Raw genomic sequence first — 26,581 nt, forward strand, 5'->3', positions numbered from 1 at the left:
ACATTGGAGCTTAGCACCCCCCGTTAGTATCGATTCACTACAATATACCGGCCACTGTCCTGCTCTCAGTTGATTCACCTAATTGCCCAAAACATGTACAGCTAGATTGTGCTCTCTGGTTCTCACCTTTTGATGAAATCTTAATCTATTTTAACCCCTTAAGGACCAAGCCCATTTTGACCTTATGGATGCGGCCAATTTAATTTTTGCATTTTAGTATTTTCCTTCTCATCTTCTAAAAATCGTAACTCTTTTATATTTTCATCCACAGACTAGTTCGAGGGCTTATTTTTTGCGAGACCAGTTGTCCGGCGTAATTACATCACTCATTTTATCCATAAAATGTATGGAGCGACCAAAAAGTTACTATTTGTGTGGGGAAATTAAAAAGAACATCTGCAAATTTTGGAAGGTTTAGTCTTCACGCCATACAATTTACTGTACGCTGAGAGGCAGGGGCTGGAACAGGTGGTACCTCACCTCGCGGAGGACTGCCAGCTCGATTTTAAATTACAAGTACAAGCTTTTTCACTGCAGACACTTCTAGCTTTATGTGCCCACTTATCACACAGCACATAAGATTAATGTTCTCCTGCCCAAGTTGCTGGTACTGCAGTCCCTCCCTTTTCAAGTGGACATTCAAAGCATGGGGGTGCGCTTAGAGGCAGGGGCTGGAACAGGCAGTATATGGCCTCGCGGCGGACCGCCAGCTCACCAGAATGGATGCTCAAAAACGATTTTAAAAAATTTAAATAAATTCTAATTAAATAAAAATTACATTAATCTCTTCAATTGTGATGCCATATGGTCCCCTGACCCTTCGCCCACATCCCAAAGCTCTGCGTTAGTGATTCTAATAGCGATGCCTGTAATCTGCATGTCATACTGAATAACAGTATTATTTCACTAACACAGCACACTCCCTATGCGTGTTACGACAAGGCACACCCATCTTGAGGCTCTCTGCAGCCCAGAAATAGCCTTTTTAAATAGCGATTCACCACAGATAATTTCGGACTGAACCAATTTTTTTCAGAAAATTCGGCGAATCGGCCGAATCAATTATTTTTTTTTAATTCGCTCATTTCTACTCACTATATTGACCATCTCACATTGGATTTTGTCATTTGTATACCTTGTTGCCATATTCATGTACTGTCTTGACTACAGTTTTAGTGTAAGTATACATTTTTTGGTTTGCTATTGGATTGTATTGCACCTGGGGTTATCACTTTCATATTTTTGTATTGTGTTATAATAGATTTCTCCTAAAAAGTATTAAGCCAAGGTGGATGCCGTAGAATTGTCTCCTTTCCTGTGTGTCATGTTTCATTTGTTTTTTTTTTTACCTTAACCAGAGGATAAAGTGAAAGAAGCAATGAAGTAATTCGAGGAGAGTTGTGAATGACAGTGAGACAAATTTCCCTAATAATATAAAGTTAGCACCGTAGCCGTTTATATCAATGCACCTGTCAACACGACAGGACTGTCTACAATGGACAGTTCATTCACTGGAAGTCACACAATACCACCTGCTAAGAAATGAGTCAAGGGCCTTCACAGGTCTCTTCTTGAATTAAATCAACCTCATAGTTTTTCATCCCCCCACTGAGCACCTACAAAAACAAGCTCCTTAAAGGGAATATGACAGCAGGAAAGGACCTATTGTATGAATCAGTTTTTAATGTTAACTCCTTCTCAATATGTGATTTACATGTATGGCATACATCGGGTTGGAAAGTATGACACCAACTTAGAGAATAAGTCCATTATTTACCCAGTAAAAGGCCAGTGTGATACAAGGTTTTTAACTTCCTAGATGCCATGGTGAGCGGAGCGTAGATGTCACATTGGGCATGGATAGAGTGAATTCAATAGCAGGTAAATGGTGCTATCGTTCACATCTATACAAGCTTAGTTAAATATACCTGGATTGCATGCAGCAAGCATGTACTCATATGAATGAATATAAATTTCACAGGGAATTACTCACTAACACAACGTTCAGGACTTCTTGCAGATGCCTTATTTATTTGCATGATCTTCAAACATATATGAAAAATACACGGGGTACGATGGTTTACATCCCAAACAGGTAAGATGACATATACCTCTGCTCCAGCCTGCCGCACTACATGGCGGGGAACAACCCCTTAATCATGGGATGTAAACCATCGTACCCCATGTATTTTTCGTATATGTTTGAAGATAAAGATCTGGTGTGACCGGAAAGAAATCATGCAAATAAATAAGGCATCTGCAAGAAGACCTGAACGTTGTGGTTGTGAGTAATTCACTGGGAAATTTTTATTCATTCATCTAAGTACATGCTTACCGCATGCAATCCAGGTATATTTAACTAATCAGGGATCGAGTTTTGCCCACACACTCTGTCTAAGCCTACTTGCATACCGTCCTAAACAACGGGTCCACAACCATGATGACTGTCTCTTCCTAGCTACGTACAGGGACAGACAGAGTCAAAATAAAAAACTGCTGGAGGCACACAAACTAAGAGAAATACGCTAAGACAAACACACAGTCTAATCGTAGTAAGTCCAGCCAAGGTCGGTAACAGGAGATAGTGAAGTAACAATGCAAATACTAGAAGAGAAGTCGAAAACCAAGCTAAAAGATCAAAGTACCAAAAAAGACAATAGAGTTATAAGGAGTGCTAGTTTCAGTCAACTAGTAACTTTCAAAGTGAAAGTGACTTCCTTATATATGAGAGTGTAGGGGAAATGAGAATCCTGATAGATAGTACAGATAGACTGGGAAAAAACTCCAACCACACCCAAGCAGCTCAGGGCATTATTGCAGTAAAATAGACAAAAGAAGATCTCAAGGTACAGGTGGCTAATGGAAAAATTGATTGAAGAAATATAGGTGATAGGAATGACTGGAGATGTAGCTGGTAAAAAACTTGTTTTACTAAAATATATTAACAAACAAGTGTGACCAAATCGCTGTGCAGGGCCCTTGCTACAGAGATGGTACAGTATTATATGCATAGCAAAACATAAAAACAACTAAAACTTGCATACAAAGTTGTGCAATAATTGCTATAATGTCACTCTATGACATCACAATCTATTAAGTATCAGCACTTCTGTTACCTGGCATGGATGGGTTAATAACCATGCATTTGAACATCAAGAGTTATTGTGTGTTGGTTAACAGTACGTTTTCAAAGTTGGTAAGTATAATCCAAAATAAAGCGCTGCTTGAGAAAGGCTGTAATTGGACGACCGAAACGTCGCATGACTTTGGGTGAATAAACTTACAAACCGTTTTTCACTATATTGGTGTGCTGCTGGATTTACTTATTTATATATATATATATATATATATATATATATATATATATATAGTGACAGTGTGCAAGCAAAGGGTATATTTTCCTACCTGATCCTGGAGAAACCTCCACCTGGGGCCTAATCAATGAGGCAGCACAGAGGGGAAGTCTGTTTAAAAAGCAGAAAGACAGAATAGTCTGTGCTCTCCCTTAGACAGAAGTGGCTCTAAGAGGGGTAGACATGGCGTCCATTGCCAGGTTGGCCCAGCAAGAGCTGCAAAGGACACAAGGGTGGACTCTCGGAGTGAGGGCAGTGGCTCTGGTAACATACAGCAGGTGGTTGGGAATTTATGTTCATATGTGAACTGTATCTTATAAGGCTGCAGGACTTATTGTGTTTAAACTGGCAGGGAAAGGCCCCCCAGTTAATAGTCAGGGCATGCTACATGTGTAGTGAAGTGGCTAGACGGCCTAAGTGTTATTTTTATATTTTGTTTATTTTTGTTTATCCTGCAAACAGGATAAACCTGGCGAGGAGCCAGAATTGCAGAAAAGACTTGCTATTTGCCGGTTTATTGTGAAAAAAAATGTCCTTTGGCTATGGCAAAGGATGATCCCAGAGTGAAACCCCTACAATTGGTGGAGGATGCGGGCATCACGTTGGAATTGTTACTAGGGGCAACGATCCTGCTGACAAGTGGCTGTCGGTACAGCAGGAGTGTCTGACCAGTGTGTCAAAGCAGTGGTGAGCCGTGCAAGATATATATATATATATATATATATATATATTTTTTTTTTTTTTTTTTTTTTTTTTTTCAAAGATGGGTCGACATCGCAAGGCTGTTGCTAGGAGCAACCGATATGGACAGCAACCAGTTGTCGCTAAGAGTGATGGTATGGTGAGCACCTTAAAGAGATCAGCTGCAGCTCAGCAAGAGGACGTCTTCACACCTGATGATCCTCTGGTCAGGAGGCCAGAAAAGATGGATGGGAGGACTCGTAAGTTACTGGTGGGTGGAATCCCACTGTTCATGGATCTGGACTGTCACCAGGCTGTAACAAGAGTCATGTCGGACATAATGCCCCTTTTGAAGACCTGACCAGAGCCTGTTAAGACTGCTCTGATTGATTTTGAAACCTGTTGGGACAGTGAGCCATGTTATGGAGGTGTGTGCAGAGCTTGAGATAGAGATTATACTGGGCAGAGATTTCCCATATTTTTGGCAGTTGTGAATGGGGAGAGTGTGCCAGAGAAATGTCACACAAAGGTTCCTGAGGTAATGGTGGGTGGTGTGTCACTACTTGGCTGTGTGAACTCTGTCCAAGGCAACTCCAAACAATGTCCAAGGGACCTAAGAGTTAGGTCATGTTGCTATGAACTGTCCTGTACATTTTGAACATGTGCAATGTAATACTGTTTTGTGTGAAAAATGCATGCCTATGTTTTCTAAAGTAATGTGAATGGCTGTCAATTCAGACAGGACAAAAGAAAACCTGTGTGAGCTAATAGTAGATGGTAAAAAGATGATTGTTTTGCTAGAGACTAGGGTCATATTAAGTCTGGTAAAGACCAGTAGCAGAAAGCCGGACCCTGTCATAGTGTCCGGCAGATATTTGGGGTTATAAAACTGTTAGTGTTTTTATATTCCCTATGGTACCGTGAGTCACAAGGTTGCAATAGAGCCCCCCTTGGAGTATGATGTAGTACTGGTAATGGATTTTCCATTTTTCCAGCAATTATGGGAAGAATTATAGTCAGGTAACTAGAGCGGGTACACCACACACTTCACTTGCACCACACACTAGGTGAGAGTTACTTAACCCCTTAAGGACCCTTGACGTACGCGTACGTCATGACAACCTGGTACTTAAGGACCCATGACGTACGCGTACGTCATGGTGAATTCCGGCCCCTGCAGCGCGCCGGGCAGGGATTGGACCGGGATGCCTGCTGAAATTGTTCAGCAGGCATCCCGTGCAAACACCCAGGGGGGTCATCAGACCCCCCCATGTCGGCGATCGCGGCAAATCGCAAGTGAATTCACACTTGCGATTTGCGCAATTCCGGGACATTACGGGTCTATGGTGACCCGGTGACCCGGAATATAAAGGGGATCGCAGTTGTCTAAGACACCCACGATCCCCCTGAAGCGATAGGAGTGAGGTGGCAGGGGTGCCACCCCTCCTATCCCTGATATTGGTGGTCTAGACGCGACCACCAATAGCAGATCGGGGGCAGGCGGGGGAGACCGGCGCCGAAGATCCACTTACCAATCTGGCCAGGCGTTGGAGGCTGCGGGCGACTTTGCAGTGTTCTCTAAAACTGAAGCCCTCCAGATGTTGCAAAACTGCAAAGAGTTGTAGTTGCGTACCTCCAGCTATTGCATAACTACATCTCCCAGCATGCCCTTCGGCGATCAGTGCATGCTGGGAGTTGTAGTTTTGCAACAGCTGGAGGCAGACTGGTTGGAAAATACTGATTTAGGTAACAGAACCTAACTGAAGGTTTTCCAACCAGTGTGTCTCCAGCTGTTACAAAAGTACAACTCCCAGCATGTCTGTCAGTTCATGCTGGGAGTTGTAGTTTTGAAACAGCCGAAGGTTTGCCCCCCCCCCCCCCCCCCCCACCATGTGAACGTACAGGGTACATTCACACGGACAGGTTTACAGTAAGTTTCCTGCTTCAAGTTTGGGCTGCGGCAAATTTTTCCCTGCAGCGCAAACTCCTAGCGGGAAACTCACCGTAACACGCCAGTGCGAATGTACCCTAAAAACACTACACTAACACATAATAAAGAGTAAAACACTACATATACACCTCCTTACACTGTCCCCCCCCCTCCCAAATAAAAATGAAAAACGTATTGTATGGCAGTGTTTCCAAAACGGAGCCTCCAGCTGTTGCAAAACAACAACTCCCAGCATTTCCGGACAGCCACTGACTGTCCAGGCATGCTGGGAATTTAGCAACAGCTGGAGGCACCCTGTTCGGGAATCACTGGCGTAGAATACCCCTATGTCCACCCCTATGCAATCCCTAATTTAGTCCTCAAATGCGCATGGAGCTCTCTCACTTCGGAGCCCTGTCGTATTTCAAGGAAATAGTTTAGGGCCACATATGGGGTATCTCCGTATTGGGGAGAAATTGAACTACAAATTTTGGTGGGGCTTTTTCTCCTTTTGCCCCTTATGAAAAGGAAAAGTTGGGGGCTACACCAGCTTGTTAATGTAAAAAAATAAAAACAAATTTACACCAACATGCTGGTGTTGCCCCATACTTTTTATTTTCACAAGCGTAAAAGGAAAAAAAGACCCCCAAAATTTGTAACGCAATTTCTCCTGAGTACAGAAATACCCCATATGTGGGCGTAAAATGCTCTGCAGGCGCACAACAAGGTTCAGGAGTGAAAGCGCACCATGTACATTTGAGGCCTAAATTGGTGATTTGCACAGGGGTGGCCGATTTTACAGCGGTTCTGACATAAACGCAAAAAAATAAATACCCACATGTGACCCCATTTTGGAAACTACACCCCTCACGTAAGGTAATAAGGGGTGCAGTGAGCATTTACGTCCCACTGGTGTCTAGCAGATTTTTGGAACAGTGGTCCGTGAAAATGAAAAATGTAATTTTTCATTTGCACAGCCCACTGTTCCAAAGACCTGTCAAACGACAGTGGGGTGTAAATACTCACTGCACCCCTTATTAAATTCTGTGTGGGGTGTAGTTTCCAAAATAGGGTCACATGGGGGGTCCACCGTTCTGGCACCACGGGGCGCTTTATAAACGCACATGGCCCCTGACTTCCATTCCAAACTATTTTTTTCCCAAAAGCTCAATGGCGCTCATTTTCTTCTGAGCATTGTAGTGCGCCAGCAGAGCACTTGACATCCACACATGGGGTATTTCCATACTCAGAAGAGATGGGGTTTCAAATTTTGAGGGGCATTTTGTCCTATTACCCCTTGTAAAAATTTTAAATTTGAGGGAAAACTTGAACTTTAGTGAAAAAAATATATAATTTACACATCCACATGTGGTTTTTTTTTTTGCTGTCCTGAAAAATTTAGATTTTGAAAATTTTGTGAAAAATTGGAAAATTGCTGCTATACTTTGAGGCCCTCTGATGTCTTCCAAAAGTAAAAACATGTCAATTTTATGATGGAAACATAAGTAGACATGTTGTATATGTGAATCAATATAAAATGTATTTGGGATATTCATTTTTCAAATTTTAAAAAATGCTAAATTTTCTGTTTTTTCATCACATTTTTGAATTTTTCACCAAGAAATGATGCAAGTATTGACAAAATTTTACCACTAACATAAAGTAAAATATGTCACAAAAAAACTTTCTCGGAATCAGAATGAAAGGTAAAAGCATCCCAAAGCTATTAATGTTTAAAGTGACAGTGGTCAGATGTGCAAAAAATGGCCATGTCCTACAGTGAAAATTGGCTGGGTCCTTAAGGGGTTAACAGAGGCTGAGGATGGGAAGTGTCAACAGTCACTACATATGTCAGATAGGGGTTTGCCAGAATGCTGGGAGAGCTGAAGAACAGACTGTGAGTCAAGTCCAAGAGGATTTAGGGACTCAAGTGACAAGTGTGCCTCTGACAGAAACAGAGTCATCAGTAAAACCAGAAATGGAGCAGGTATCGGAACATGGGTTCCATCCACCAGTTAAAGAGGAGCCCAAGGGGGGCCTTAAATTGCGTGGTCATCTGGAAGAGGTGATGTTGACTGAAAAAGAAGCTACAGTGATGGCTGTGGATAATGCAGAAGTACTGAAGAGAGTACACAGGGAGCCAGGTGCTGCGCTTACTGTCACTGACAGCATGCTGAGTGAAAGAGATGTGACATCTGGACAAGAGATGGATCATTACCAGGAAGGTCGAACCACTAAACCAGATGTTGTTGCAGACCCCGAAGCCCTAGATGTCTCTGCTGGGCAGCAAAGAGAAAGTGTTGGAGTGAAAGAGAAGTCTGAGAGACTGTCCAGAAACTGTCCTGAAGCTAAAGGGGAGAAAAAATCCTAAAGGTGAAGAACCGGATCGAGTTGTCTTGAAGAAAGAGCAAGAAATGAAGCTTCAGCTGCAGAAAGATATGAAGCTCTACAAAAATGAGTTTGTGGCTCTGCAAGATGAACTGTCCCGCTCCTAGGATCTTGTGGCCAGCAAAGAGAGTGAATTGGAAAGTCTGGCAAAGCAGATCTCATTCAAGGAGGAAGAAGTGAATGTATTGCGTGAGGCATATCCGGCTCTACTAAGTGATAACCAGGCTAGGTTGGTAGCCATGGAAGAGCTTGAGAAGGAGAAAATGGTAATGGCCCGTATGGTGCAGAGCCTGGAGGCACAGAATGAAACGCACCTTATGTCTCACGCAGCTACCTTGGATTCGCTGAGAATAAAGCTCTCTGAACAAGAAGCTCAGCTAAAAGTCTATGAGCAGAAAGTGTCCAAGATGGAGCAGCTGAGTAAAGACAATGAGCAGATGAGAGAACAACTGCTGTCCTTGGAGGATACTGTCAAAAACTTGACAGAACTGCTGGAAAGATAAATGGTGAACTCTGTTAAGCTCAAGAGTGAGCAGCACAAACATTTAAAGCTGAAAGGGGACATGAAGGTTCTAAGAGAAAGCAGAGACCAAGCTATAGTAGAACTGGACAAAGAGAAATCTGCAGTTGGGAGGCTTGAAGTGCGGATTGCTCAATTGGACCAAGAACTCCGACTGAAGACAGAGAGTCTGCAGCAGAAGCTGGACACATCCTCTGTCACTATCCTACAGTGAGAGGAAGAGATAAAGAAACTCGCAAAGGGCGTGAGCATGTGGGAAAACTGTGCCAACAGGTCCAGTCAGGTGGAAGTGTGCATTGAACGGGTGAAGGATTACAGTGAGGTTTGACAGGAACTGGCTAAAGAGAGGTTGAAAGTGTTTCAGATGGAAACTGAGGCACAAGCAACAGTTCGTGTTGAAGAAAAACTGCTCGCAGAGAAAAAGATTCTGGAGATGGAGATGCTTACTCTAAAAGTGGCAGAATCTGAGCAATGGACTGAAGAAACAGGGCAGCTGAAGCGAGATTCACAAGAAGCTCGGGAGTCTGGATGCAGAGTCTGTGATCAGGAAAAGCCATACATACTTAGACGGTCGGGGCCAGCAAAGCTCACACTACGGTCCAGCCATTGGTGAGAGAAGGCCAGTGTCCAGGGCAGTGTCCAGGGCATTGCCCCGAGCAACAGGGAGAAGGCGAGAGGCTCCAAGGGAGCACAAGTTGCGAGGAACCCTCTCTATAAAGTAAAGCTGAAAGTTCCTGAAGACTTACGGCTGATCTACTCATAAAGACTTTACAAAGGCAGTGGGGGCCCATTTGGTGTATTATGACTCAAAGAATGCCCAGCTGTTCATCTTGTCTGACAATGAAGTTACCATTAAGAGGGTGAACATGTTGAGTAACATATATTTCCGAAGTCTTCAGACAAAATTGTCTGTAATACTGAGAATCAAAGAAACCAGAAAACATCTGGAAAGTTTATGTCTGGCAGTGTCCAGATTCCATGCGCAATTTGATGTACGAGAAGGATGGATGCGTATAGTAATCGGCACTCAGTTAGAGTTGCGAGTGATAAGAAGAGTTCCCAAGACAAGGGAGTGGTCCCCTTTGTATTCCTGGGCACAAAGGAAAGTTTCACTAAGGCAACCATTCTACTGGACTATCACCTCAATTGTTTGAAGAAAGTGAACAAACTTCAGCTGGGTTGGCCGAAGAGGACGACAAATGTATGGTCATGTGTGCACTGTCTTTTGAAGACAAGTGCTCATCCCCGGTGGTCTAAACAGGGGGGGGGGGGGGGGGTATGTGACAGTGTGGCAAGGAAAGGGTGTATTTCCCTACCTGATCCTGGAAAAACCTCCACCTGGGGCCTAATCAATGAGGCAGCAGAGAGGGGAAGTCTGTTTGTTTAAAAAGCAGAAAAACAGAATAGTCTGGGCTCTCCCTTAGACAGAAGTGGCTGTTAGAGGGGGGACATGGTGTGGGCACAGCAAGGGCTGCAAAGGACACAAACATTGGCTCCCGAAGTGAGAGCAGGGGCTCTGGTAACATACAGCAGGTGGCTGTATGAATGGGACTTTATATTCAAATATGAACTGTATCTTTTAAGGCTGCAGGACTTATTGTGTTTAAACTGGCAGGGAAAAGCCCCCCAGTTAATAGTCAGGGCATGCTACATGTGTAGTGAAGTGGCTAGATGGCCTAGGTGTTATTTTCATGTTTTGTTTATTTTTGTTTATCCTGCAACCTGTTTAATAAACCTGGCGAGGAGCCAGAATTGCAGAAAGTACATGCTGTTTGCCAGTTTATTGTGAAAAATCGTGTCCTTTGGCTACGGCATAAATAAATATATATATATATATATATATATATATATATATATATATATATATGTATTTAGTTAGTTCACTCTTTTGTACTGCAAGCATAAAAACTACCACTCACCACCATAGTATTACCCTATCCATTCTAATAATTGCTTATCTTTGTGGGATAAGCATTGTGTGTAAGATTGTGGACGTAGGTAAATGTTCCATCATGAAGCCGCGCATGCTGTGATAAATGGTTATAAATTCTCGCATTGTCAAGTCTTTCTGACAGCGTTTAATAATTTATGGGCTGTGTTTGTAAAAAAAAGAGTGGATTAAATGAACCCCGTTCACTATCTATAACCATGATGAATTGCCACTCTTATAGGCACGCACCACGCGGCTTACAGTCTCTGGTCGTAACAGGGAAATAATCCCTGTCAATGCTCGAATCGAATATGTATTCATATAGAAAGGCAGCATGCGTCTTAATAGCAATAGGAACCACCATATTTAATTGAATCTGCCCTTTTTTTCTTCTTCTAGTTCCCCATTGTGCCTGGGTATCTGGGTATCTTCAAAGATTTAAACAACAAAGAAATGTGCAACTCACCTTTTCACTTTAGGTAAATGGATCCACACCATGCCAGTGGCGTACCACTAGTCTTGAAAAGACAAATCAATCCAGTACACTAACAAAAAAAATATAGCTCTTGGAGCGCATTTACACTCTTTATCAGGGATAATTGGACAATCTTACATCACACCTTAAAAGGGGAACTCCGGTGGAAAACATTTTTTTTAAATCAACTGGTGCCAGCAAGTTAAACACATTTGTAAATTACTTCTATTTAAACATATTAGTCCTTCCAGTACTTATCAGCTGCTGTTATTCCTCAGGAAGTTCTTTTCTTTTTTAATTTATTTTCTGTCTGACCACAGTGCTCTCTGCTGACACCTCTGTCCATGTCAGGAACTGCCCACATCAGGATAGGTTTGCTATGGAGATTTGCTCCTGCTCTAGACATTTCCTGACATGGACAGAGGTGTCAGCAGAGAGCACTGTGGTCAGACAGAAAATAACTACACAACTTCCTCTGGAGCATACAGCAGCTGATAAGTACTGGAAGGATTAAGATTTTTTAACCCCTTAATGACCAAGCCCATTTTCACATTAAGAAACAGGCCAATTTTATTTTTGCGTTTTCGCTTTTTCCTCCTCGCCTTCTAAAATCCATAACTCTTTTATATTTCCATCTACAGACCCATATAAGGGCTTGTTTTTTGAGTGACCAATTGTACTTTGTAATGAAACCATTTTACCGTAAAATGTACGGCGAACCCCCAAAAAAATTTTTTTAGGGAGGAAATTTTAATGAAAACCAAAATTTTGCACATTTTGGAGGGTTTTGTTTTCACACTGCACACTGTACAGTAAAAATGACATGTGTTCTTTATTCTGTGGGTCAATACTAGAAATGAGCGAACTTACAGTAAATTCGATTCGTCACGAACTTCTCGGCTCGGCAGTTGATGACTTATCCTGCGTAAATTAGTTCAGCCTTCAGGTGCTCCGGTGGGCTGGAAAAGGTGGATGCATTCCTAGGAAAGAGTCTCCTAGGACTGTATCCACGTTTCCAGCCCACCGGTGCACCTGAAAGCTGAACTAATTTATGCAGGAAAAGTCATCAACTGCCGAGCCGAAAAGTTTGTGACGAATCGAATTTACTGTAAATTCGCTCATCTCTAGTCAATACGATTAAAATGATACCCATGGCTAGATACTTTTATATTTTTGTACCACTTAAAAAAAATCTAAAACATTTTGTACAGAATCAGTGATCTAAAATCGCCCTATTTTGACCACCTATAACTTTTTCATTTTTCTGTATATAGGGCGGTATGAGGGCAAATTTTTTGCGCCGTCATCTGTACTTTTTTTAGATACCACATTTGCATATATAAAACTTTTAGATAATTTTTTATTACGTTTTTTTTTAATAAAATGTGACAAAAAAGCAGCATTTTTTGAATTTTTAAATTTTTTACGTTTACGCCATTCACCGTACGGGATCATTAACATTATATTTTAATAGTTTGGACATTTACGCACATGGCGATACCAAATATGTTTATTTTAAAAAAAAAAACGCTTTTTGGGGGTAAAATGGGAAAAACTGACAATTTTCATTTTTATTGGGGGAGGGGATTTTTCACTTTTTTTTTTACTTTTTATTTTTAAATTTTTTCAACTTTTTTTTAACACTTTTTATGTCCCCATAGGGGACTATCTATAGCAATTATTTGATTGCTAATACTGTGCAGTGCTATGCATAGGACACAGCACTGCTCAGAATTATCAGTGATCTTCTGCTCTGTTCTGCTCCGGCTGTCATGCTGGATGATCGGATCCCCTTGGCAGCGCTGCGGGCGATCCGATCATCCAATCAAAGTGCCGCAATGCCGCAGATGCCGTGATCTGTATTGATCACAGCATCGGAGGGGATAATGGCGGACATCCGCGCGACCACGGATGTCGGCCATTACGGTCGGGTCCCCGGCTGCTGCTAGCAGCCGGAACCTGCCGTGTATGACACGAGCACCCTTCCGATGCTCGCGGTCATACACAGGACGTAAATGTACGTCCTGGTGCGGGAAGTCCCGCCAAAATTTACGTCTGTGGTCGTTAAGGGGTTAAATAGAAGTAATTTACAAATCTGTTTAACATTCTGGCATCAGTTGATTAAATATATTTTTTTTCCACCGGAGTACTTCTTAAGGTGTGATGGAAGGTTGTCCAATTATCCCTGATAAAGAATGCCCATGCACTCAAAACCTGTCTGGATAGTATAGTAGCACTTCGTGTGATTTCCTGTTTTTTATGGATTTTAAATAATTCTGCATTCTTTTATTGATGTGCTGGATCAAATCCCCATTCTTCCAAGACATAGATTGTGCAAAGGCATCTACTACTATTTATATGTATACATGTATACATAGACCTATGGTTCAGACTGCGGCCCTTAAATAGGAGTGTTGGTAATCTCTGAAGATATGTGTTGGAAGTATGGAGTTTTGATCCAGCACATCAGTAAAAATATGCAGCATTATTTGAAATCCATAAAACACAGGACATCACCCCTATGTAAGGGCCACAGTCTGAACCATAAGGTCTGACTTCATCCACATACATACATATAAATAGTAGTGGATGCCTTTGAAAAATCTATGTTCTGTTCCCCCATACAGGCAGGATACACCACTGCTATGGAGTCTGGTGGACAGGGTCCAGTCAGTGACCATATTGCCCATCCCCCAGATCAAAATGTGGACGGTTTATTATCTCAGATGTTCGTCTAGTTCTAATGGCTCATAATAAACTATGGCCTGGAAGGATACACATAGCTTCTTTGATGTAGTCATTTCTATCCAGAATACCACCCCCACCCCATCTGTCAGTCTTATGATGATCTGCTTATCCTTCCTGGGGCTTTTTAAGACCAATCTTCTCACATCTGGATAAATTATCCATCTTCTGAGAAATAATTGGAGATTCATTGATTTTTGTAAAATCATTATAACCCTCTACCAGACATCTAAAAGGGTATTACAGTCTGATTTTATCTGCTATTGATCTCATTATCTCACATAAAAAAAAACATTGGGAATTTTTTGAATGTAAGGGAATACCAACTCCCTATTTTCTATTATCTACAAAAAATTTACAAATGTGAACAATCCTACTGGGAGACCCATTATATGAGTTGTGGGAGGCATCAGTAGCCATCTTTCCCACTGTATTGTGTCTTTTATTTCTTTATTTTTTATTTCTTTATTTATTGTTGCACCAATATGAATTTTCCCCTCCTGCTTTTTGAAAAGACTACATACATTTAACTGGAGAATAAAGTACTTTTCTTTTTGTATTTATTTTCATACTTTAGTTGTCAGCACTGTCCTTCACACTTTGTCCCTGCCTTTAAAGTGGAGCAACCATGGTGCAGGGTGTAACGAGGTCAAAGAAGCAAGCAACACAGTAGGAAAAAAAAAGTCAGGGTACAAAAGGGTTAATACACAACAGAACAGTAATAGGAGTACAAACAGGGAATTTAAAAACAAATGTGAAATCAGAGTCAAACAAATCAATTTGGTAACAGAGAGAGTGGTATGGTACAAAATCAAAATGCAATAGCTCAGTCAGGAAAACAAGTCAAGAAATTACACAAAATATACAGGATAATAGGATAACAGAGAAATAGGAAATTTTATCACAGGCATTAAATGGAGACAGAGTGCAATATAAAGAGACCAGCTCAAGGGGGTGTGGATGCTAAGGCGGACAGGAATGGCAAGTCGTGCAGGCCTCCTGATTGGCCTGGGCACCGTTATAGAGATGTGGGATGCCAGAGCTGAACAAGAGGGGCTGGACCTGCTATCAGACACACCTGTTACAAACAACTTATATTCAAATTTTTGGAAGACATATCAAAATTTTTTATCGCTTTTATCGGTTGGAGTGTTCAGACCCCGATCGATCAGTAGAATCAGCCAGGACCAGGGCAAATTTATAATGTAAGTCTATGAGACTGTTTTGCTTACATAGACAAAGAGGGGAGAGAAGCATAAGGGTCCTACGGATCTGCTGGGGTCTGATCACTCAGGACATAATTTTACTAGGACAGATATACTTTTACTATTGAGCTACACCAATGCACTGAGTTGTGATGAACGTGAGAAGGTGATTAGCTCACTCCTCTAGCCCGCAGCGTTCAGACTGACGTGGGCTGTGCCTTTAGCTTCAATGCAAGAGAAAGGAGATTGTCGAGCTCAGGTAGGTGAAGAACGGAGCTTCTTTATTGTGGAATTAACTTCGGTACATGGACAAGATAGACAAAGGTGACGCTTTTCGGCCCTGCAAACGGACCTTAGTCAACAACGCATCACCTTTGTCTATCTTGTCCATGTAACCGAAGTTGATTCCGCAATAAAGTAGCTCTGTTCTTCACCTACCTGCGCTGGACAATCTCCTTTCCAATATATTGAGTTGTATGTAATCCTGTGGACTGCAGCTGTCACTTGATAAAATCAATAAGTAGTACCACAAAATAATTTGTAGCCCAGTACTAATTCACAATGGTTATTACCATTCACCTTGTCAATAGAATACATCTCCACACAGTCTTATATTACCAGTGATGACAATTGTCCAATACATGTTATACCAGAATGGCACATTGCAGAGTTCTAAGTAAAGATGCTCCAGAAAAAAAAATTCCTATATAGGCAGATCAAGGGGAGGCCACAGGTCCAATGTAATAATTGCATATGGCGGTATTATTATTATGGGTCATATTGGTGCGGGTGCTGAAAAGTGAATGTATGCCCTGTACCTGACTCTATGAACAGTTGTTTCTATGTTCCTATTTTATTTTCCTTCTTGTGTTGATTATGAGCTTTACATATTTGAATCCTTGTTCCTCATTTTTTGCCTGGAACTTGTTGCCGTACTTCTGTTTCTAACCATCGGCCAATCCTGCATGTCCCTGTTTTACCATGGCTTGTTGTCTTCTGACCACTTTGCCTATGATGCTCCATTCCAACACTACAGCTCTACTAATCGGGTAATATTCTGGAGACTACTATCTTAGAATGTTACTGAAAAAAAATCTGGACCCTCCTATTAAAGGGGTTATCCGGCCAAAGAGCACAACTCGCATTCTTTGCGGGGCTGCATCTCCAGCCTCGGAAAGCTCTTTGTTTCCGGAAATGGGGACATAACACCACGCCCCCTTGTGACTTCACACCACACCCCTTCCCATAGACATGAATGGAAACAAAGCTTTCCGAGACTGGAGATGCAGCCCCGCATTGAATGTAGGTGCTGCACGGAGATCCCAGGGGGTCCCAGCAGCAGACTCCCCCCCCCCCCCGTTATCAGACATTGTTCCTTTGGATAGGGGATAAGATGACTTTGGCTGGATAGCCCTTTAACTGTTTATTTATTTAAGTTTTATCTTATACTAGCTTAACACCTTAAGGACTGAGCCCTTTTTCACCTTAAGGACTCGGCCATTTTTTGCAAATCTGACCACTGTCACTTTAAACATTAATAACTCTGGAATAATTTTAGTTATCATTCTGATTCCGAGACTGTTTTTTGTGACATATTCTACTTTAACTTAGTGGTAAAAATTTTTGGTAACTTGCATCCTTTCTTGGTGAAAAATCCCAAAATTTGATGAAAAATTTGAAAATTTTGCATTTTTCTAACTTTGAAGCTCTCTGCTTGTAAGGAAAATGGATATTCCAAATAATTTTTTTTATTCACATATACAATATGTCTACTTTATGTTTGCATCATAAAATTGATGAGTTTTTACTTTTGAAAGACAGCAGAGGGCTTCAAAGTTCCGCAGCAATTTTCCAATTTTTCACAAAATTTTGAAACTCGCTTTTTTTCAGGGACCAGTTCAGGTTTGAAGTGGATTTGAAGGGTCTTCATATTAGAAATACCCCATAAATGACCCCATTATAAAAACTGCACCCCCCCAAAGTATTCAAAATGACATTCAGTAAGCGTTTTAACCCTTTACGGGTTTCACAGGAATAGCAGCAAAGTGAAGGAGAAAATGCACAATCTTCATTTTTTACACTCGCATGTTCTTGTAGACCCAATTTTAGAATTTTTGCAAGGGGTAAAAAGGAGAAAATTTTTACTTGTATTTGAAACCCAATTTCTCTCGAGTAAGCACATACCTCATATGTCTATGTTAATTGTTCGGCGGGCACAGTAGAGGGCTCAGAAGGGAAGGAGCGTCAAATGGTTTTTGGGGGGCATGTCACCTTTAGGAAGCCCCTATTTTGCCAGAACAGCAAAAAAAACCACATGGCATACCCTTTTGGAAACTAGACCCCTCGGGGAATGTAACAAGGGGTAATGTGAACCTTAATACCCCACAGGTGATTCACGACTTTTGCATATGTAAAAAAAAATAAAAATTCTTAAAATGCTTGGTTTCCCAAAAAATTGACATTTATACAAAGGGTTAAAGCAGAAAATACCCCTCAAAATTTGAAGCACAATTTCTCCCGATTCAGAAAACACCCCATATGGAGGTGAAAAGTGCTCTGTTGGCGCACTACAGGTCTCAGAAGAGAAGGAGTCACATTTGGCTTTTTGAAAGCAAATTTTGCTCTGGGGCATGCCTCATTTAGGAAGCCCCTATGGTGCCAGGACAGCAAAAAAAAAAACCACATGGCATACTATTTTGGAAACTAGAGCCCTCGGGGAATGTAACAAGGGGTTAAGTGAACCTTAATACCCCACAGGCGTTTCACGACTATTGCATATGTAAAAAAAAAATTTTTTTACCTAAAATGCTTCTTTTCCAAAAAACTTTACATTTTTAAAAAGGGTAAAAGCAGAAAATACCCCACAAAATTTGTAACACAATTTCTCCCGAGTACGGCGATACCCCATATGTGACCCTTAACTGTTGCCTTGAGATACGACAGGGCTCCAAAGTGAGAGCGCCATGCGCATTTGAGGCCTAAATTAGGGATTGCATAGGGGTGGACATAGGAGTACTCTACGCCAGTGATTCCCAAACAGGGTGCCTCCAGCTGTTGTAAAACTCCCAGCATGCCTGGACAGTCAACGGCTGTCCGACAATACTGGGAGTTGTTGTTTTGCAACAGCTGGAGGCTCCGTTTTGGAAACCGTGGCGTACCAGACGTTTTTCATTTTTATTGGGGAGGGGAGGGGGGCTGTGTAGGGGTATGTGTATATGTAGTGTTTTTTACTTTTTATTTTTTGTGGTAGTGTAGTGTAGTGTTTTTAGGGTACAGTCGCACGGGCGGGGGTTCACAGTAGTTTCTCGCTGGCAGTTTGAGCTGTTGCAGAAAATTTGCTGCAGCTCAAACTTGCAGCCCGATACTTACTGTAAGCCTCCGCCCATGTGAGTGTACCCTGTACATTCACATTGGGGGGGACATCCAGCTGTTGCAAAACTACAACTCCCAGCATGCGCTGACAGACTGTACATGCTGAAAGTTTTAGTTTTGCAACAGCTGTAGGCACACTGGTTATGTATCACTGAGTTTGTGACCTTACTCAGTGTTTCAAAACCAGTGTGCCTCCACCTGTTGCAAAACTACAACTCCCAGCATGTACGGTGCATGGTGTAAGGTGACTGCTGAGAGTTGTAGTTTGTCACAGCTGGAGGCACACCGGTCATGAAACACTGAGTTAGGTAAAAAAAAAAAATCTAAGTTTCACAACCAGTGTGCCTTCAGCTGTTGCAAAACTACAACTCTCAGCAGTCACTGACAGCCAATGGGCATGCTGGGAGTTGTAGTTATGCAACCAGCAGATGCACCACTACAACTCCCAGCATGCACTTTAGCTGTTTGTGCAAGCTGGGAGTTGTAGTTATACAACAGCTGAAGGTACACTTTTCCATAGAAAAAACGTGCCTCCAGCTGTTGCAAAACCATAAGTCCCAGCATGCCCATAAGGGAATGCTGGGAGTTGTGGTGGTCTGCCTCCTGCTGTTGCATAACTACAGCTTCCAGCATGCACTTTTTGCATGCTGGGAGCTGTTGCTAAGCAACAGCAGGAGGCTGTAACTCACCTCCTGCTGCTGCTCCATCGCAGGACTGTCCCTCGCCGCTGCCGTCGCTCCTGGGGCCCGATCCCAACATTGACGCCTGGGATCGGGGTCCCCAGCACCCGGGGTCGTCTTCCCGCACCCGCTCACGCCCTCCGGAAGAGGGGCAGAGCGGGTGCGGGAGTGACACCCGCAGCAGGCGCCCTGATTGGTCGGCCGGTAATCCGGACGACGAATCAGGGCGATCGTGAGGTGGCACCAGTGCCACCTCACCCCTGCAGGCTCTGGCTGTTCGGGGCCGTCAGCGACGGCCCCGAACAGACAGTAATTCCGGGTCACTGGACTGAATTGTCCAGCGATCTGTGGCGATCGCCGACATGGGGGGGCATAATGACCCCCCTGGGCGATATGCCGGGATGCCTGCTGAACGATTTCAGCAGGCATCCGGCTCCGGTCCCCAACCGGCTAGCGGTGGGGACCAGAATTCCCACGGGCGTATGGATACGCCCTGCGTCCTTAAGGACTCGAAATGCAGGGCGTATCCATACTCCCTGCGTCCTTAAGAGGTTAATATTCGGCGTTGCCCAGTTTTTCCTTCCTAATCCTTGTTGGGGAGGAAAATTAACAAAGGAGGAAACTTTTTACTTCATGTCCTGTCCTCATATATTGTTGTCATATCCCAACCCCATATCCCATCCTCATATCCCAACCTCCTATCCCGACCTCCTATCCTGTCATCATATCTCGACCTCATATCCCGTCCTCATATCCCGTCCTCATATCCTGACCTCCTATCCCGTCCTCCTATCTCGGCCTCCTATTCTGACCTCCTATCTTGACCTCCTATCTTGACCTCCTATCCCGACCTACTATCCCGACCTCCTATCCCGACCTCCTATGCCATCCTCCTATCCCGTCCTCCTATCATGTCCTCCTATCTTGACCTCCTATCTCGACCTCCTATATCGACTTCCTATCTCGGCCTTCAATCCCATCCTCCTATCTCGACCTCCTATGCCAACCTCCTATCCCGTCCTCTTATCCAGTCCATCTATCCCAACCTCCTATCCCGTCCTCCTATCTCGACCTCCTATCCCGACCTCCTATCCTGACCTCCTAACCAGACCTCCTATCCCAACCTCCTATCCCAACCTCCTATCCAGTCCTCCTATCCCGACCTCCTATCCCATCCTCCTATTCCGTCCTTATATCCCGTCCTCATGTCCCGACCTCCTACCCCGACCGGTAATATGTGTACCAGGTATTGAAATATCTCCAGCCGAACTGAAGTTATGTGGGAACATGCATTTCCCATTGATTTGCATGGAACTATAAACAAAAACCCTGACACTCACAAATGGGGGTAGTTAAGGGTTAAATTAACTATCCTATATTTTAAGTGGACATATAAGTAACATTGAAATATCTCCAGCCGTTTGGAAGTTATGCTGGAACATATATTTCCCATTGACTTGTATGGGACTTTAAACATAAACCCCACTCCTGGCAAATGGGGGTGAGTAAGGGTTAAATCATCTATCCTATGTTTGTTGTTGACATATAAGTAACATGTGTGCCAAGTTTCATGTTAATATCTTTAGCCGTTTGGACGTGAGGCTGGAACATACAAACATACACACGTTGAGTTTTATATATATAGATTTTCCAAAAAAAGGAAGGGAAAAGAACAGACAAAAAATACAGAAAAGGGCATCATATGTAACATTTTTGGGTTATACAATGGACACGTCAGAAAATTTCAGCGGTGAGAGCTAAACACCAATGTTATCGCTGCCAGTACCCAAGTGTCTTGGTTTAGCATGTCCAGGTTGGAGAACGAGAAACGGGATGAGTCAAGAAGTGTCCATAATAATAACCACAATTCAACCATGTTAGATCAGCAAAAGCATCATGATGAAATCACTTGGAAAGTTATAGATGTAGGGACACTCGGGAGTTCAGTAGGCAAAGCTTGGCAAACTAATAAGACAAGGGGGGGGGGGGTAACCCGAGAGGCAAAAGAAGGAGTAAAAGTAACACATAAAAGAAAAGAAACAGTATAGAAAGAAATAATAGAAAGTAAATGTGGTACTCCGGTGGAAAACATTTTTTTTCCCTAATCAATTGGTGCCAGAAAGTTCAACAGATTTGTAAATTATCCAATCACTAGAGATACCCGACACGGCACGGCTCAAGCACTAGTCCTTTAAACATATGTGACGCTCACCTTCAAGCAGATCCCATAAACTCAGTTTTCGGTTGTGCTCAATGCGGTTATGTGACAAGTAACAAAATTTGGAAATTACTTCTATTACTAAATATTAATCCTTCTGATACCTATCAGCTGCTGTTTTCTCCAGAGGAACTTGTGTAGTTCTTTTCTGTCTGACCACAGTGCTCTCTGCTGACACCTCTGTCCATGTCAGGAACTGTCCAGAGCAGGATAGGTTCTCTACTGTGGACAATTCCTGACATGGGGTGTGAGCAGAGAGCAGAGCAGAGAGCACTGTGGTCATACAGAAAAGAACTATACAACTTCCTCTGGAGCATACAGCATCTGATAAGTACTGGAAGGATTAAGATTTTTTAATAGAAGTAATTTACAAATCTGTATAACTTTCTGGAGCCAGTTGATGAAAAATGAAAAAAAAAAATTCCACTGGAGTAGCCCTTTAAGATAAATACCTGTACGACCTCAGAAGCTCTCCACTTCCCCCAGTTACACTAAGTTATCCTCAGGGTGTTCTCATATACGTCCCAGGGTTGCCATATCATTTGGAGTGGAATTAGTCAGTTTTCTATAATGGCAGTTAAATGTCCCATGCGCCTTACCTGCCTAACTCTATCAAGTAAGGCTCGGACCGGAGGAAGATCTCGGGACTTCCATTCCCTTCATGAGTTAAATAGGTTATCCCAAGATTAAAAATGGTCCCCAATCTCCAGCATAGGGGACAACTAACAGACTGGTGGGAGTCTGACTGCTGGGACCCCCATAGACCATAAGTACGGGGATCAGTTGTTCCTTGGGTGAACATTTCATTGAGTGACTTCTCATCTATTGCTCCATTCACTGTCTTTAGGACTTTTGAACACATTTGGCTTCATTGCGTGACAATATTCAGAAGTCCAATAGAGATTGAATGGAGTGGCAGTCAAGCACAAGTCCTACCACTTGGTGAAAAAAGAGACCTTTCTTCTCATGATCAGTTGTCGGATCCCTGGATCAGTAACTATTAATCTTAGAATGAGTGTACCAGTTGCATAAAAAACTTTTGACATTTTTTTATTGGTCGGGGTCTGAATGTTCAGACCCCAACCAATAGCTAGATAGCGCTGAGAGAAATGCATGGCTGACCAAGACAATCCCATAGACTTACTTTGTAAGTCTGTCTTGATTAACGCTCTCTTACCCTGGCTAGTTCTAGCGATCGGTCAGAGTCCAGGCACCCCCGACCGATTAAAATTTTTAAAAATGTTTTAAAGTGACAGTACCAATTTAAGGTTAAAAAATTATGAGATTTCTTAGAATCCCCGCGCTAGTCCAATCAGCATCAAACCGATGACAGCTTAGAGCAGTGGTCTCGAACTGTGGGCCTACATATTATGCAAAACTTCCTAGCATGTCCGGACAGCCGTTGGGTGTCTGGGCATGCTGGGAGTTGAAGTTTGGCAACATAAGCATGCTAAGCGAGACAAACTTACAAAGTAAGTCTATGGGATTGTCTCGTTCAGCCATGCTTTTCTCCCAGCCCTATCTAGCAATTGGTCAGGGTCTGAACACTCAGACCCCGACCAATCAAAACTTTTTGATCCACTTCTCTGGTTGGATACACATCAGTATTCTAATCCACATTGCCTGTGGAGAGTCTTTGGGATTGTCTCGGTCAGCCATGCTTTTCTCCCAGCGATACCTAGCGATTGTTTTGAGTTTAAACATTCAGACCCTGACCGATTAATTTTTTTTGATCTGCTTCTCTGGTTAGGAACACATCGGTATTCTACTCCACATTGCCTGTGGAGAGTCTATGGGATTCTTTTGGTCATCCATGCTTTTCTCCCCATCCTATCTAGCAATTGGTGGGGGTCTGAACACTCCGAGCCCGAACGATCAAAATTTTTGATTGGCTTTTCTGGTTAGAAATACATCAGTATTCTTATCCACTTTGCCTGTGAAGAGTAGACTCCAGTTCTCAGCATCAATTATAATTAATGAAAACAGTGCCCCCTATCTCCTGGGGCCCCCCAGCAGCTGCATAGCCAGCCTCCATGGTATGTACACACTAGCATTGACTGTGTCACCAGATACAACAAGTCTCCCTGTAGGGGCTCTATTATCCTTCTGTATGTATTTCACACATTTCTTTCTTTTTTATTGCCTACTGGTGTTTAAACATTTAGCCCTTCCTGTCACAAATGACAAACTTCAATTACACATTGGAACATTACACTAGTAAATGAAAGCGAATGGCGATATGAGCATCTCCTGAATCTTTGAAAAGAGCAAAGGACTGCGATGTTATACACGGGATCATTAAGCTTATTACATAATTCACAAAGACTCCGGGGGTCTACTTAATGTGCGGCTAGGTGCCTGGCATTTGCTGTGGTTAATGATGGCTTCTATTTTTACTTGATGATATAAAGGTTCCGAATATGCTGCACGCTGCTGGAAAACATCTCTGCGTAATCTACAAAGCATGCTGTGGAGTAGTGCAAAAACTAGTCGGAGCCTTCCAGGCGACTGAAAAGTGCAAATGTCACCACAAATTTTCCCAAAAAAACAGCCCAGTGTAGGAAAGCAGCTTAGCAGTATAACTCTTTTGTTCGGCAACAGATAGGCATTGCCAGGGGGTCCACAATGCCCTGTGGGGCGCCACAACTCTCCTTTACTTCAGCGATTGGCCGTCTGTATGATCGACACACAAGTCCTCAGCGCATGCGCAGTCAAGATCTTCTACTGTGCACCGTAAGATGTCTCAGCAAGCGCTCGCTACCTTCCGTCTCAACGCACATGCATGGTACTAAAGATGGAGAGTGAGAGTGGAGGGATCGGGAACAAGAGATCACTGAGAAATCCCGCTGCGCACAGCGGAAGTGATCGGCAGACGCATGCGATGAGGACTTCCTGTCCTCAGCGGAGCCCAGACAGTTCAATCATACTTTACCATGATATTGATCCGACAAAAGGATAAAGTGTCCATATAGTGGTCATATACTGGTACTGGCAATCTGCAGTCTTTAATCCTACTTTAGATCTGATATAAGTAATTACAGTGCAGCTACACCCAGTGACATCTTGTCTGATCTAAGTCATTCATTTTCCCTTTCTTCTCAGTAAGGCCAAGACGACAATGAAGAATTTTTCCAGTTGCCACTCTCGTAGCACAAGGTAATAGTGCTCTCCTTAGAGCATTTCCCAAAAATAGTAGCTCTTAACTGTCCCCCTTTGTTTACTATGCAGTAATTGTGCCCGTTCCCACAGTAATGATGCTCTCTTAAATGGTGTTCCCTGTAATGGTACAGCCACACACAATAAATATGTCCCTCTCAGCATGTGTGCAACCTTGTGGAGTGCCCTCCAAAATACTAAATTCTGCCTTTTACAGCCTCACAATCAGTTATAATGCCCCTTAGTACAACTCCGTTAAAATGCCCCTTTGTGCCCTCGCTAAGTAGTAATGCCCATAAGTGCTCTGCTACTAAATAATAGTAACCCTGAGTGCCCCCACCTTGTTACGTTCTTTAGTGCCTCCCACTTATAATAATAATAATAATGTCCCTCAGTACTGGTGCCTCTTTAGTCCTTTCCATAAAGTAATAAGCCCCTTAGTGTTTCCCTCAGACTTATTGCCCCCACACTTAGAACTGTGCCCCTAAGTGCCCCCACACTCAGTAATGTGACCCTACTATAAGTGGTTGGCTGAGTATGGGTTTTGTTTTTCATTGTGGTCCCAGCTAAATATGAAGAATTTTAGTATCTAGAATATCCCTTTAATGTTACAGTAGCCAGGAAAAAGAGAAGAGCAGTGGGGACCATCTGCTTCTAAACGGCAGTGGACGAAGGGATCACGAGAGGTAAGTATGTAGTCTTTATTCTTTTTACTGCTCTGGGAGGCATATACACTGCTCAAATAGAGGGGACACTAAGATAACACATCCTAGATCTGAATGAATGAACTAATCGTATGAAATACTTTCGTCTTTACATAGTTGAATGCGCTGACAACAAAATCACACAAAAATTATCAATGGAAATCAAATTTATCAACCCATGGAGGTCTGGATATGGAGTCACACTCAAAATCACAGTGGAAAACCACACTACAGGCTGATCCAACTTTATGTAATGTCCTTAAAACAATTCACAATGAGGCTCAGTAGTGTGTGTGGCCTCCACGTGCCCGTATGACCTCCCTACAACACCTGGGCATGCTCCTGATGAGGTGGAGGATGGTCTCCTGAGGGATGTCCTCCCAGACCTGGATTAAAGCATCCGCCAACTCCTGGACAGTCTGTGGTGCAACGTGGTGTTGGCGGATGGACCGAGACACGATGTCCCAGATGTGCTCACTCGGATTCAGGTCTGGCGGGCCAGTCCATAGCATCAATGCCTTCCTCTTGCAGGCAAACTCCACTTTTCCTCCAAGGTAAACCACAGGATCAATCAGGCACCAAAAGCTTGTAAAGAGCAGGTGAAGACCGTATAAGGAAGTGGTCTTCACCGAGAAACGCATTGCATTGTGGAAAAAATAAACTTACTGCTTTTTACAAGCTTTTGGTGCCTGATTGATCCTGTTGTTTACCTTGGAGGAAAAGTGGAGTTTGTCTGTATTCATTTCAGGAGCTGCTGCCTGATCTACATGTCTTTACCATTGTTGTGCAACCACTGCAGGTGAGCAATATTCTTCACTGTTCACCGAATTATATATATATATATATATATATATATATATATATATATATATATGGTTTCACACTATGGAGTGCTTTCTTTTGTTTTAGTTGTTCCTCTTGCAGGAACTGCTGACACACTCCAGCCACATGAGGTCTAGCATTGTCTTGCATTAGGAGGAACCCAGGGCCAACCGCATCAGCATATGGTCTCACAAGGGGTCTGAGGATATCATATCGGTACCTAATGGCAGTCAGGCCACCTCTGGCAAGCACACGGAGGGCTGTGCGGCCCCGCAAAGAAATGTCACCCCACACCATTACTGACCAATCGCCAAACCGATCATGCTGGAGGCTGTTGCAGGCAGCAGAACGTTCTCCACAGCATCTCTAGACTCTGCCACGTCTGTCACATGTTCTCAGTGT

Source organism: Hyla sarda, chromosome 1 (genome assembly GCF_029499605.1).
Source record: "Hyla sarda isolate aHylSar1 chromosome 1, aHylSar1.hap1, whole genome shotgun sequence".
Classification (NCBI taxonomy): Eukaryota; Metazoa; Chordata; class Amphibia; order Anura; family Hylidae; genus Hyla; species Hyla sarda.